The sequence below is a fragment of the Balaenoptera acutorostrata genome, chromosome 9 (assembly GCF_949987535.1).
Source record: "Balaenoptera acutorostrata chromosome 9, mBalAcu1.1, whole genome shotgun sequence".
In the NCBI taxonomy this organism is placed as follows: domain Eukaryota; kingdom Metazoa; phylum Chordata; class Mammalia; order Artiodactyla; family Balaenopteridae; genus Balaenoptera; species Balaenoptera acutorostrata.
The window spans coordinates 58,715,835-58,728,274 of NC_080072.1; the positions used below are offsets into that span (position 1 = coordinate 58,715,835).

A 12,440-nucleotide genomic window follows, 5' to 3' on the forward strand; every position below is an offset into this window, starting at 1 on the left:
GCACGCTCTGCAACCCTCCTTTCTCCTCCCATCTCATCTGGTCTTGTCTGACGGCCATTGTTGACATGTTTCCTCAAGCTGGCCAAACCCCTCAAGGGCAGGGACTGCAGATCGGCCCTCTTTACAACCCAGGCAAAGGCAGCTTGGAGCAAAGTAGAGCGTTTTGTGAAGGACTGACTGTACGCTGTGATGGGGGTGGGGAGCGGGTAGAACACGTGGCCAAGGCAGTGGCCACTGCAACAGTTCTGCCATTGATTCACTGGGCAAATAAATACATCACTGCGCCTTTTGAACCTTGGTGTCCTGCCCTATAGGATGGGCCCATCTTCCCTGTGATATACCATATGGGAGTATTGGGAGTCACGTAGGCAGAATTCCTTACACACAAGAGCCTGGCCCTGGCCCACTTGCTTATCACTCTGCAAACCTCTAGTAAATCACTTCCCCTCCTTGAGCCTCTGTCTGAAAGAGAAAAACTCTGAACTAGGCTACGTGTGAGGTCCTTTCTGCCCCTAGAATTCTGTGACGATGTTGATTCATCTCTGCACCTCCAGTGCCCAAGCAGATATCTGTATACAATAAAGGCTTGTGAAATGAATAAAAGAAATCCTATCTCACTCAAAAGAAGAGTATGGAGAGGCTGAAAGGTTGTAAGCCATGTGCCTTAGGTCATTGCAAGAGGAGGAGCTGGGATTTGATCGCAGACATACTCAGGTCATTGCAAGAGGAGGAGCTTTTTATATAAAAGACACTCTAGGCTAAAGGACACTGCATGAAGGATACATTTAGGCACCTGAGGTAAAAAGTCATTGTTTGAGAAATTCCCTGAATACCTATTTGCCAAATATACCTAGGAGCCTAGCTAAGAAAACATTATTGTCTATTATGAGGTGAGGAATTACTGGTAATCGTCATTAAAGACAAAATTCTCCTAGGTGTGAAATTTTGCTAGCTCCATCTGCATTTCCTGTTTCTTTATTGTAAATTCTCATTATTCTAAACACAGAGTGACTATATTAGGTGGGAACATTCGCCAGCCTCTGCCCAAGTGCAGAGTAACCCTTCCCTCGGGGATCAGGCTCCCGAACACCCCCCAGGTAGAAGACCTGATGGGCCGAAATAGAATCAACAAGTCAAAGTTTAGAGGTAAGCCTAGAAAAGTCCTGATAAATCATGCTATATTCACTAAAATAAAAAATTGGCAGTACGCTACATAGGAGATGACTATCATTTTATGTATCTCAAATGAGCAGTAATAGTTATTGTGTCCTTAATTTCTATTTACTACACCTTGTTCATTATCAGTTTACTCTCCAAAATTTCAGAGAGGGGCAGGAAATTGTTTTACTGTAACAATGGACATGGTAAGAGGCCCTTTCTCTTGTGTAAGGGCCTCTCCCCATATGCCCAGAGCCTTGAGAATTTTAGGACTCAAAGCTGTTGGCTTAGCCCCCAAGGGTCCTGCTGGGGTCCTAGTCCTATCCTGTGACTTGGATGAAACACTCAGGGTCTTTCTCAAACCCCTCTCCTTTGTCCAGGTCCCACAATTCCACTCTGCCTCCACAGCTTCAGGCCAAAGCTTGTGCTTTGGGCCGTCATCTGTGTCTCATTTGGTCCAAGCCACCCCCCGCCCCTTTAAGAAGCTGCAGAACTGCAGTTTTACTCCTCTTCCACTTTCATCTTTGCCACGCTTCCAGGGAAAGGCTCAACTCCTTTTCTTCTATTTACTTTTATTTTCAACGTGTATCCCTGAATTCCCTCTTTTTCAAGGTACAGTCATCACGTGGCACATGCAGGAGGATTGGTTCCAGGACCCCCTCATGGACACCAAAATCCATGGATGCTCAAGTCCCTTATATAAAACGGTGCAGTATTTGTATAAAACCTACACACACCCTCCCAATATACATTAAATCATCTCTAGATTACTTATGATACCTGATACAATGTAAATGATATGGAAATAGTTGTAAATATAATGTAACTGCTACGTAAGTGGTTGCCAGTGGGGCAAATTCAAGTTTGGTTTTTGGAACTTTCTAGAAACTTTTCCCCCAAGTATTTTTGATCCGTGGTTGGTCGAATCCACAGATGTGGAACCCATGGATATAAACAGCCGGCTGTACCTCCAATAAGCACCACATGACTGTTAATGAAACCCAAACTGTTAATGAAACCAAAATACCCATGGGTTGGCCAAAGGTTTTAGAAGTATTATACTTATGCCCTAGCACTTTATGAAGGGAAATCCAGTTAGGTCGAAATGAGGGTGTATTCATTCCTTTACTTGCTCACTCACTCATTCATCCCTATGCTGAGTGTTAGGTGTGATTCAGGACACACCAATGACTGAGAAGCAAACCATGCCCTCGGGAAACTCACAGGATGACAAGGAAAATACGACAACATGGCCACAAGTAATGGAAATACTTGGCAGTTTTGTAAGTGGATACAGAAAAAAACAGTGAGAGGAGGGAGGAATGGAGAGGCCACCTTGTCTGACAAATCAGGGAGCAATGACTGGACAGCATACCGTTTCAGCCCAGCCTTGCACCAGAGGTCGTGTCAGGTGGGGTGGCACGGGGACAGGGCAGGGCATTCGTGTGAGGAAGGAAGTCACAGGAGGAGAAAGCGTGACAAAGAATGAGTGCAGGCTGTGTGGAGGGAAGCAGAGGATATCACACCTGACAGGGGACGTGGACCCCAATGAGCAGGGCCCTGAAAGCCAAGGCAGAGGAAGTAGCCATTATTCAATGAGTGACAGAGAACCACCGAAGGCTTTTGAGCAGAGATGTGATGTAACTGGAGATGTGCTGTAGGAAGATGGATTTGGCAAGCTTGCACAGTTTAAATTGGCAGGGGAGGGAGCTAATTGTGTGCCAGGCACTGGGCAGAGGGTTCGGTGCTTGTACATATTTGATCTCAGTTAACCTTCTAAACAGCCGTAGGAAGCAAGCCTATTCCTTCCAGACGAGAAAATGAGGCTTTGGGGAATTTCAGCAGCTTGCCCCTAATCCCCCAGCTAGGAAGTGGTGGAGACGAGATCTGGATCCTGTTTTTTCCCTTTCCAGGTGAGCCTTAAAGCATGCTGTGACCCTGCACAGACACGTACACCAGACCCCCCAGTACACCTTCCGCTCCCAGCGTACCTCCCTCCCGCCCTAGGATGGGGGGAAGCAGGATATTTCCTGGGCTGCCTTTTGAGAGGCTCAGATGAAACTAAGTGCCAAGTGCCTTTGCTCCTGCTAGCTTTCCCCAAAGTGACCCCAAATCAAGCAAAAAAGACAATACCTTGACTTGGGTCCGAAACAACATGGACTACAGTCTCTTGCAGAGAATTTCAAAGGTAGCAGGAGACCACCCTCCTCTCTTATAAGGAATGCTTGCCTTTCCCTTCTCAGCTAAGCTTCACAGGAGCAGTGGACCCAGGAGCCCAGGGGAACATATTTGAATACCCAAGACTCTGCTGGGCCATGGAGAATGTCAGTGAAGAACCCAGCGTCTATGGGCTGACTCCACTATTTGGGAGGACTGCCCAGAGGACTCGATGTACTCCACCTGCAGCCTTGAGAGGATGATTATGAATCACTCCCATCAAGATGCCTGCTGCTAAAACTTGTTTTTTTTTCAAGGGAAAAAAAAAAAGATTTCCTCATTCTAAGTATGGGACATGGTGATGGCTGTACCATACACCTGACAATCGAGGGTGCAGGCTTTCTTCGAGGAAGCCTGGTGCAGTGGCAAGAGCAGAGACTTTGGAAGCAAATAGGGTGGGTCTTAATCACACCCCACCGGGTTACCAGCTATGTGGTTTTGGGCAAACCATTTAGCTCCTTAAATTTCCTCATTATTAAATGGGAATGATAATAAGGGATTAGAGAGACTAAGTGCCAGGCCCTTGGTACATACATAAGAATGTGTAATCATTTCTTCTTGTCTTTTTATGTTCAACATTCTGGCTTCACTCTCCCAGTGAGGTTGCTCTCCTCCTCACAAAGTTACCAACTGAAGAAATGGATTTTTGGAGAAAAAATGCTGCAGCTATAGCAGGTTGTTCATACCCTTGACCTAGCGCTTATTACCAGTGTCTTAGAATTATTTGTCAACATGTCCTTCTCCACCAGGATGGGACCTCCTTGAAGACGCTGACCATCGTGGCTTCAATTCCCGGCACACAGATGTCCCGTTCTACCTTAGTTCCGTTAAATTGAGATCCAAACAAACCACACAGTCTGCAGTTCTTCTGGGATTTTATTTTCCCAGCCTGGTTTGCAGAGTGACTTCTAAGCAACACCTTCAAGAGCAGATCCAATCCTCTGAAAACCATCTCCTTAGCATGGAATCATTAGCATGGAATGCTTCACCTTGTTACTCTGCTAAGACCTTTGGTTCCTAACCCAAGCCAATTATATGTGCCAACATATTCAATAACATCTTAATAATGTCAAACCTCCCGGGTCCCTGGACAGAATCGGATGAGGTTGAGAGACCTGGGGTCTAACAGGATACCAGAATGGTGCATGGCAGACGGGAAGGAGATGAAGCATTAAAACTAGATTCAAACCCTGGCTTGTACAGTTGGGACAGCCCTGTGTAGTGCCTGGGATGGGGATACATGCTCAGCAAAGGTTAATTCCCTTCTCTTCCTCTGACTCCAAAGAAAAGCAAAGCCATGAAACTTGTTTCAAGTAAACAGGGAGAGAAGAGAAGATTCGCCACGTTCCTGAGTCCACTTAGAAAACTGATTTTTTTTTAAGCTTTTCTCCCTGAGGACTGAAGGAAGCAGGTTATTTCATTTTAATTATGGTTGGTCCAGCTGCTGCTTGTGGACCCCAAGACGAATTTTCAGATTAAAAAGAAAAACACACATACACACCCCCAAAGACAAACTCACCGACAGAATCTACTACATACACAGAAGAACACCTCCTTCAGAGAGCACATCCACAGGGTGGAGAAATCTGGACTGTCCTGCTCGAGACACTCAGATCCAGGCAGAAATCCCTGGACGTGCTCACCACCCGCTTCCCCTCCTACATCGCCTCCTCTCGGCCCCCAGCGTCCAAGCCCAGCTGGTGAGCCACACAGCAGCATAATGGAATGTTTCATGTCGAGCAGCTGTGCACTTTTAATGCACACAGGGGGAAATAAAGGCAGCAGATGGTTTTATGTAATCATCCTGTGAATTTTTCACTGGGTATCCTCATTCACGAAGACCTGAAAGAGTTTTTTTTTACAGGACCTCCGTGGGTCCAGTGAGCCAGCCCCAGACTTGGGGGCCGGTGAGGATGGGTCTCTCATGCAGGGAAGGTGGGTGGAGCTCATTTGCCATTTTCTGGCCCATAGGCTGTATCCAGGTTTCCACTCAGTATTCTCCTGTGTGGTTCTCCCCCTGTGTCCTCCCCAGCAGCTCTCAATGTTAGCCACGGCAGACGATGGCTCATGAATCCTTCATAGGTGAGCTCCCCAAATCCGCACCACATGCGGATTTATCTTGCAAAGGCTTGAGGCGGATCCATGCTATTGCAGGGACCTTTGTCAGGGAGAAGATTGGGTGGAGCAGGTGGGGGCATCAGCGTTCAGCTGCCTGAGGGTAAGACGAAAGAGACTGGGCTCTCACCAGAGAAAGATCACCTGCTTACGGGGATGCACAAGAACTCTGACTATAAGAGGTGGCATGGAAGCAAGCACAGGGTGGGGAGTAAACAGCTCTCAGGTGCTACAAAGCAACCTGCTGATGTTTGTGGAATCAGCGGAAAGTTTTCCCAGTTTTCTGAATCTTGCTTTTACTTCACCAGTGTTCACCTTTAAGCCCTTCAAGCACACCATCAAAAATTCTGCGATGGCTTCCCTGGTGGCGCAGTGGTTGAGAATCCGCCTGCCAATGCAGGGGACACGGGTTCGAGCCCTGGTCTGAGAAGATCCCACATGCCGCGGAGCAACTGGGCCCGTGAGCCACAACTGCTGAGCCTGCGCGTCTGGAGCCTGTGCTCCGCAACAAGAGAGGCCGCGACAGTGAGAGGCCCGCGCACCGCGATGAAGAGTGGCCCCCGCTTGCCGCAACTGGAGAAAGCCCTTGCACAGAAACGAAGACCCAACACAGCCAAAATAAATAAATAAATTAATTAATTAAGAATGCAAATGACCCCAAGGATCAGGTGTTTAAAAAAAAGAAAAAAACTTGGCTACTGAAATGATCCTAAAAAAAAAAAAAAATTCTGCGATTTGAATGTGCACGACAAATGCATACTCTTGTCCTCAGCCACCTGAGTGCTCCCAGGCCCCCAGGCCTCTGCTCAGCTTCACCGTCAGCCTGCAAAGCGTCTCCCTCCTTTTTCGTCCCCCTGCTCCTCCTTGAGGAGCCAGTGCCGAGGCCGGCATTTCCACAGAGCCATCTCTGTGGTACAGGTCACAACTAACTGCACTCCCACGCCAGAGCGTCACCAAACTACTTGTTTCTACCACTAAATCCTGCCCTGACCTCTGTGCAGCTCTAGTGCTCTTCAGTCCCTTCCTTCAAATTATCCTACGCCCACTGCTGTTCCTAAGATGCAAGTCTGACCCTGCTGTTCCTAGCCTGAAACCCTTGTTGGTGCTCCATTGTCTCTGGGACAAAATCAAAGCCCCCCCCCAAAACAGGCACTTCTCTTCCCGTCCAGCCTGGCCATCTCTCCAGCCCGGTCCCTGCCACTCTCACCTCAGACCCGCCATGCTGCAGCCAAAGCCAGGTGTTTGCAATCTTCACTGTCTCCCCCGTTGCCCCTTCCTTGGGCGGGGAGGCCCGGGAGTGCTCCCCTACGACGTGACTGTGCAGCGCCCCATCTTATTCTGGGGACGCTCCTCCCTGCTTCTGGGAACCACTTTTCCCAGGGCTCCCATCGTGTGGGTTGTGTCATCAGTGCTGTTTGGCAACCACTTCTGGCTCGCTGCCTTCCAGGCACAGGTGGGTGGCACATTTCAGTAGGGCCGTTCGCTAATTGAGGCCAGTGGGCGTGAGCACAGGTGTACCACTTGCAGGTAGAAGATTTCGTTGCCAAGGCAGGACCCTCCAGAGCTCTTTCCCTCTGGCACAAAGACTGGCACAGCTGGGATGATTTGTCAGCCTGGGTCCCTGGGGCACCACAATGAGCAGAAAGCCCTCCCCCAACACCCCCCCTCCTCCCCCAACACCACTCCTCCTCCCCCAACACCACCCCTCCTCCTGCCCATGGTGGACGTGGAGCATGAGAGAGAATGAAAGCCTTTGTTGTTATAAGCCACTATGATTTGGGGGTGATGTGTACCCAGCATTAACTAGCTGATCTGACAGATTCATGGGTTCTATGAGAACTGTCGTACTCTTTTTTTTTTAATTGAAGAATAGTTGCTTTACAATATTGTGTTAGATTCAGGTGTACAGCAAAGTGATTAGGTTATATAAATTTTTTTTTCCGATTATTTTCCATTATAGTCCATTATAAGATATTGAATATTGTTCCGTGATATACAGTAAATCCTTGTTTATCTTTTTTTAATAATATTTATTTTTAGTATTTGACAGGTTTTTTTTTTAACTTTGGGTTTATTCATTCATTTATTTATTTATTTTTGGCTGTGTTGGGTCTTTGTTTCTGTGCGAGGGCTTTCTTTAGTTGTGGCAAGTGGGGGCCACTCTTCATCGCGGTGCGCGGACCTCTCATTATCGCGACCTCTCTTGTTGCAGAGCACAGGCTCCAGACGCGCAGGCTCAGTAATTGTGGCTCATGGGCCTAGTTGCTCCGCGGCATGTGGGATCTTCCCAGACCAGGGCTCGAACCCGTGTCTCCTGCATTGGCAGGCAGATTCTCAACCACTGCGCCACCAGGGAAGCCTGTTTATCTATTTTATATATGGTAGTGTGCATCTGTTAATCCCAGACTCCCAATTTATCCCTCCCTCCACTTCCCCTTTGGTAACCATAAGTTTGTTTTCTATGTCTGAGTCTGTTTCGTAAATAAGCATTTGTGCTGTTTTTTAGATGGAATTGTCATATTCTTGAAGGACCCTGCCTCCCTGGCCGTCATTGATTGGTTCAAGGCTGGGTGCCTTAGTAAAGCCAGATTAATCACAGTTCTGGGGGAGAGCAGAACCTGGTCAAAGCTGGACCAGTTAGAATTCTTCCCTGGGATTTCTGAAAACAGGAAGTGAAGAAGAATGTAGTCTCTAGTAGTGATGATTGTAAGATATGAAAATTTGCTAGCTATTAGTGGCCATGTGAGTGTTACGGGTTGAATTGTGTCCTCCAAAAAAGGTTATGTTGGCATCCTAAGCCCCCATGCCTGAGAATGGGACCTTATTTGGAGACACGTTCTTTGCAGGGGTAATCAAGTTAAAATGAGTTTACTGGGGTGAGCCCTCATCCAATATGGCTTGTGTCCTTATAAAAAGGGGAAAATTTGGACACAGAGAAGATCAGAGTTATGCTGCCACAAGCCAAGGAACTACCAGAAGCCATGAGAGAGGAGGAGAGACCCTTCCCTTCAAAGGGAACACGGTCCTTCTGACACCTTGATCTTGGACTTCTAGCCTCCAGAACGGTGAGACAAGGAATTTCTGTTGTTTAAGACTCTCAGTTGTGGTGCTTTGTTATGGCAGCCCTGCAAACTAACACGGAAAAAATAGGGAGAGCTGGTTTGCAGGGAGAGAAAGAAGTTCACAAGTATAAGAGAAGTGACCAGAGCAGCAAAAAGAAACAGAACAAATCTTAACAGAATTAAAACTGTGAACCCAATTCCACTGCATCGCTGCATTTTCTCTGGCTGCAAGGTTCAACTCCTTGGATTCGATGAGGCAGTAGTAAAAGCCCCTCTGTTTTGAGTAAGTTAATTCTGAGGTTTCTGTCACTTTGAATCAAGAGTCCTAAGCAGCACTGTTATTAATATTTAATCATCATCATTATCATTAATGTTAAGAAAAGAAAAGAAATGTAGGTGGCTCCAAGCAGTGCTGAACTGACCAGAATGGTGATGGATGGACAAGCAAGCCCACTGCTTCCAAAAGCTGTCCAAACAGGTCCCCGGAAGAGACAGGGTTCCCTCCTGTCTGGGTGCAACAGCTTTCATATATTCGCACAGATTAATCCTCTTGCTGTTTTCTTTAATCCAGTAACAGCCAGAATAAAATCTGAAAAGGATTTTCTTCTGCACAGTTATGCCTTTCTTCCCAATCCAAACACAACTGTGTGCCTGGCCCCTTGAAATGCTCCAAAACAAAACAAGTCCAGCCCAAATCCCTCATCTCTTTTCATGTTATTTTCTTGGCTGCATAAACTTAGGGGCCTTTGTTTCTTCTGCTCTGCCCTTGGACGCTTCCCGTCCACATTCCCCTCTGTGTGACCTCCTACGTCAGCAGCAAGGGCTCCAAGCTAGCAGAGGAGAGAGGCAGTCAGAGGGAAGGCGGCTTGGAAAGTATTAGCCATCCTGGACAAGAGCTGAGGTCCCCTGAAGCAACTCGCCAGCCCTCTGGAATAACCAGTGCACACGGGCCCTCCCGGGCAGAATGTAGCTGCATAGCGGGGTCTGGCTTATGAGTTTGCTCTTGTAGAATAGAAGATAATTGTTCAAGCTGTCCTTGAGCCTCTGGGGCTGCAACCGTTGTAAGAATAAGCGGAATCATTCTACCTTGACGATCCCACAAAAGAAGAGAGAAACTGCTCTCCTCCAAAGGACTAGGGACAGCAATTATCCACATGAGCAAGATTTGATGACTGCAGAGATTATAGAGCTCACTGCCCTGCCCCAAAGTAAAGGAGGATCCTGGGTTTTTTTCCCTCATCTGTTCAATCCAGGAGAACAAACAAGAATATGATGCCTGTATCAAGCTGCCAGCTGTCTTGATGAGAGAAATTAGAAAAAAAAGCAGTTTTCTGGGAGGGGTGAGGGCCAACTCAGCCTTGAACAAAGAGGGTGGGGAGGGTGAGGGGACTGAATGGATGCTGTGCCCATCGTTTGTTTGCTCTCAGGCCCCTTCCCCACACTTGCTCCTCCGCTCTATCTCATGGGGAACTGCAATGCTCAGAATCCTTTGCTCCCTGGCTTCTGGACAGGTGGGCTTATGAATGGAGGACCCTGGCAGCAGATTGGAGGTAAGAAGAAGAGAGAAGCGAGGGTATCTCTCTCTCTCTTGCTTGTTTTAGACAGCATCCTTGGCAGTGGCCACATAACATCTGTCGCTTCAGGTCCTGACCCTATAAAATGGTTCTGTCTCCTGCTGGATTGTCCCAGTTTTGGGGCTCTAGAAACATCACCTGCTCTCATTGTACCTCCAGGTCTAGGGGTGATAGTGGTTCCCCGTTGTTGTTGATCTCTGGGATGATTCAACTTGTACCATTTAGCTTCTTTGCCATTTCATTAACTGTGTGGCCAATTCCCTATATTAAATTCCCTCTGTTGAAAGACCTATGGTGGTTTCCATTTCACTGCCTAGACTCTGATGGATAGAGGTGCTGAGAAAGAATCTGCAGGTGGAAGTGCCACTCTGCAGCCTCGAGGACAATGAAAGCATGAAGCCTCCCAGTGCTTGGGCTGGGATAGGGAACCACTGCAAAACTGACCACTGCAGTCAAGCCCAGGAGGGAATAAGTGATCAGTGAGGCACCTGTCAGGCACTGGAAGGTTGGAAAGGCATCCCTGGAAGGAGGACAAAGTCAGGTCTCTGCTTTTTAATTTTTCCCCCATGAATTTAGCTAGCTTGAATGGGACTTCTCTTGTCAGTCAGTAAACTAATGTGGGAAAGGCCAATTACTGATGCAAGGGATGCCAAGGAGCTTGGTTGTGAGGCTTCAGAATCCTTTGGCAGGTCAGGGTGTGCTGAGTCTCTGTAGGGAAACCAGGAGTTTTAATGAAACTGAGACAGATCCAGAAAGACATCTCTTAGCAGATCCAGTGAGATGTTTGAGATTTAATGTGATGTGGCCGGATCTTGTCTCTGTTGATACCTACAACTCTTAAGGGTTATTATTGGTCCTTCCAAACCCAGACAGGTGGGAGAAGCCATGCTTTATTGAGAGAGGACGGGGACAGGAATAAAATAGGAGAACATTTTTGGGACGGCTGAGAGAGCATTCTTGGTTACTAAAGAAGAATTTAGATGTGAAAAAGTATACATACACAGACAGGCACAGGCTGGGACAGAGAAGGAGACAATGGAGAAAAGAGTACACCAGAAATTGAGGGAGAATGGCTTTGCAAGCTCTCCTTGTGAGCTAGCCCCTTGGTGGCAGGCAAGTTTCCTAGCAGAGGTCAGCTTCTTACAGTCAGAACAGGGGCTCTGAACCCTGATGCATTTGCTTTCTGCTTCTGTTCAGGCCCTTTGTCACAGGTGGCCTTTCACTGACTGATCCAATTGTCCCAGACCAATGTCCCGCACAGGAACTGAAAGGACCACCAGGTGTGGAAGAGCAGGGCTGTTAACGAACTGCCACATGCCTCACCTCCCTGGAAACCTCTATTGGTCCCAGAGAAAAAAACCAGTGCCGGGACTTCAGCAAAGACGTGGTCTTGACCTCAGCATCCCCACCCACGCTGACACACGTGCTTGTTTCTACGTTCATGAAGCTGAAAACATTTGTGGGGGGAGAAACTGAATTGGAAAAGAACCAGTCCTTCCAGAGATGAGGAAACCCAAGTAAATTGGGGGGTTACACAGGTTTTCCCACTTTAATTTTTCCCATGTTATCACGTCTATTATTTTTTTTTAATAAAACATATTTTAGAAGAGTTTTAGATTACAGAAAAGTTGCAAACATAGTACAGAGAGTTCCCATATACCCTGCTTCTATTTTCCCCTTGATTAACATCTTACAGTATGGTTCTTTCGTCACAATTAATGAACCAATATTGATATGTTATTATTAACTGAAGTCTATAGTTTCTCTGAATTTCCTTAGTGTTTCCCTAATGTCGTTTTTGTTTCAGGATCCCATGCAGAACACCACATGCCATTCAGTCATCACAGGTTCTTAGGCTCCTCTCGGCTATGACGGTTTCTCGGATTTTCCTTGTTTTTGATGACCTTGACACTTCGGGGGAATACTGGAAAAGTATTTTGTAGGATGCCCCACTACTGGAATTTGTCTAATAAGACTCGGGTTATGGGCCATTGGGAGGAAATGTGCCTTGTTTTTAACTCTGTCTTTGTTATAAAGGCCGTGGCTCTAGCCCAGCTGGGGCCACCGGTCACTAGCTCAGGAAGGCAGCTGTGGTAGGTGTGCCCTGGAGGCACCAGAGCATCTACGGACTCGCACTGTACACCACGAAGTCCTCACAATGAGGCCACCACCGACCTCTCCAGCATCGAGTCCTGCATTTTCCTTTCCTTTTTCTCTTGCCGTATCAGACCTGCTTGCAGTTTCCCAAACACACCCATACCTTCATATCTTTATGCCTATGCAGCTGCTGTTCCCTCTGCCAAAAATGCATCCC

The 12,440-nt window shown here is 47.3% G+C and overlaps 1 protein-coding gene across 1 annotated transcript in view; it reads right to left on the bottom strand.

Annotated features, from left to right (window-relative positions):
• TENM4 (teneurin transmembrane protein 4) overlaps positions 1-12,440 on the bottom strand; it is a 745,685-nt gene that overhangs the window by 512,548 nt on the left and 220,697 nt on the right. The gene's annotated exons all lie outside the window — the stretch shown is intronic.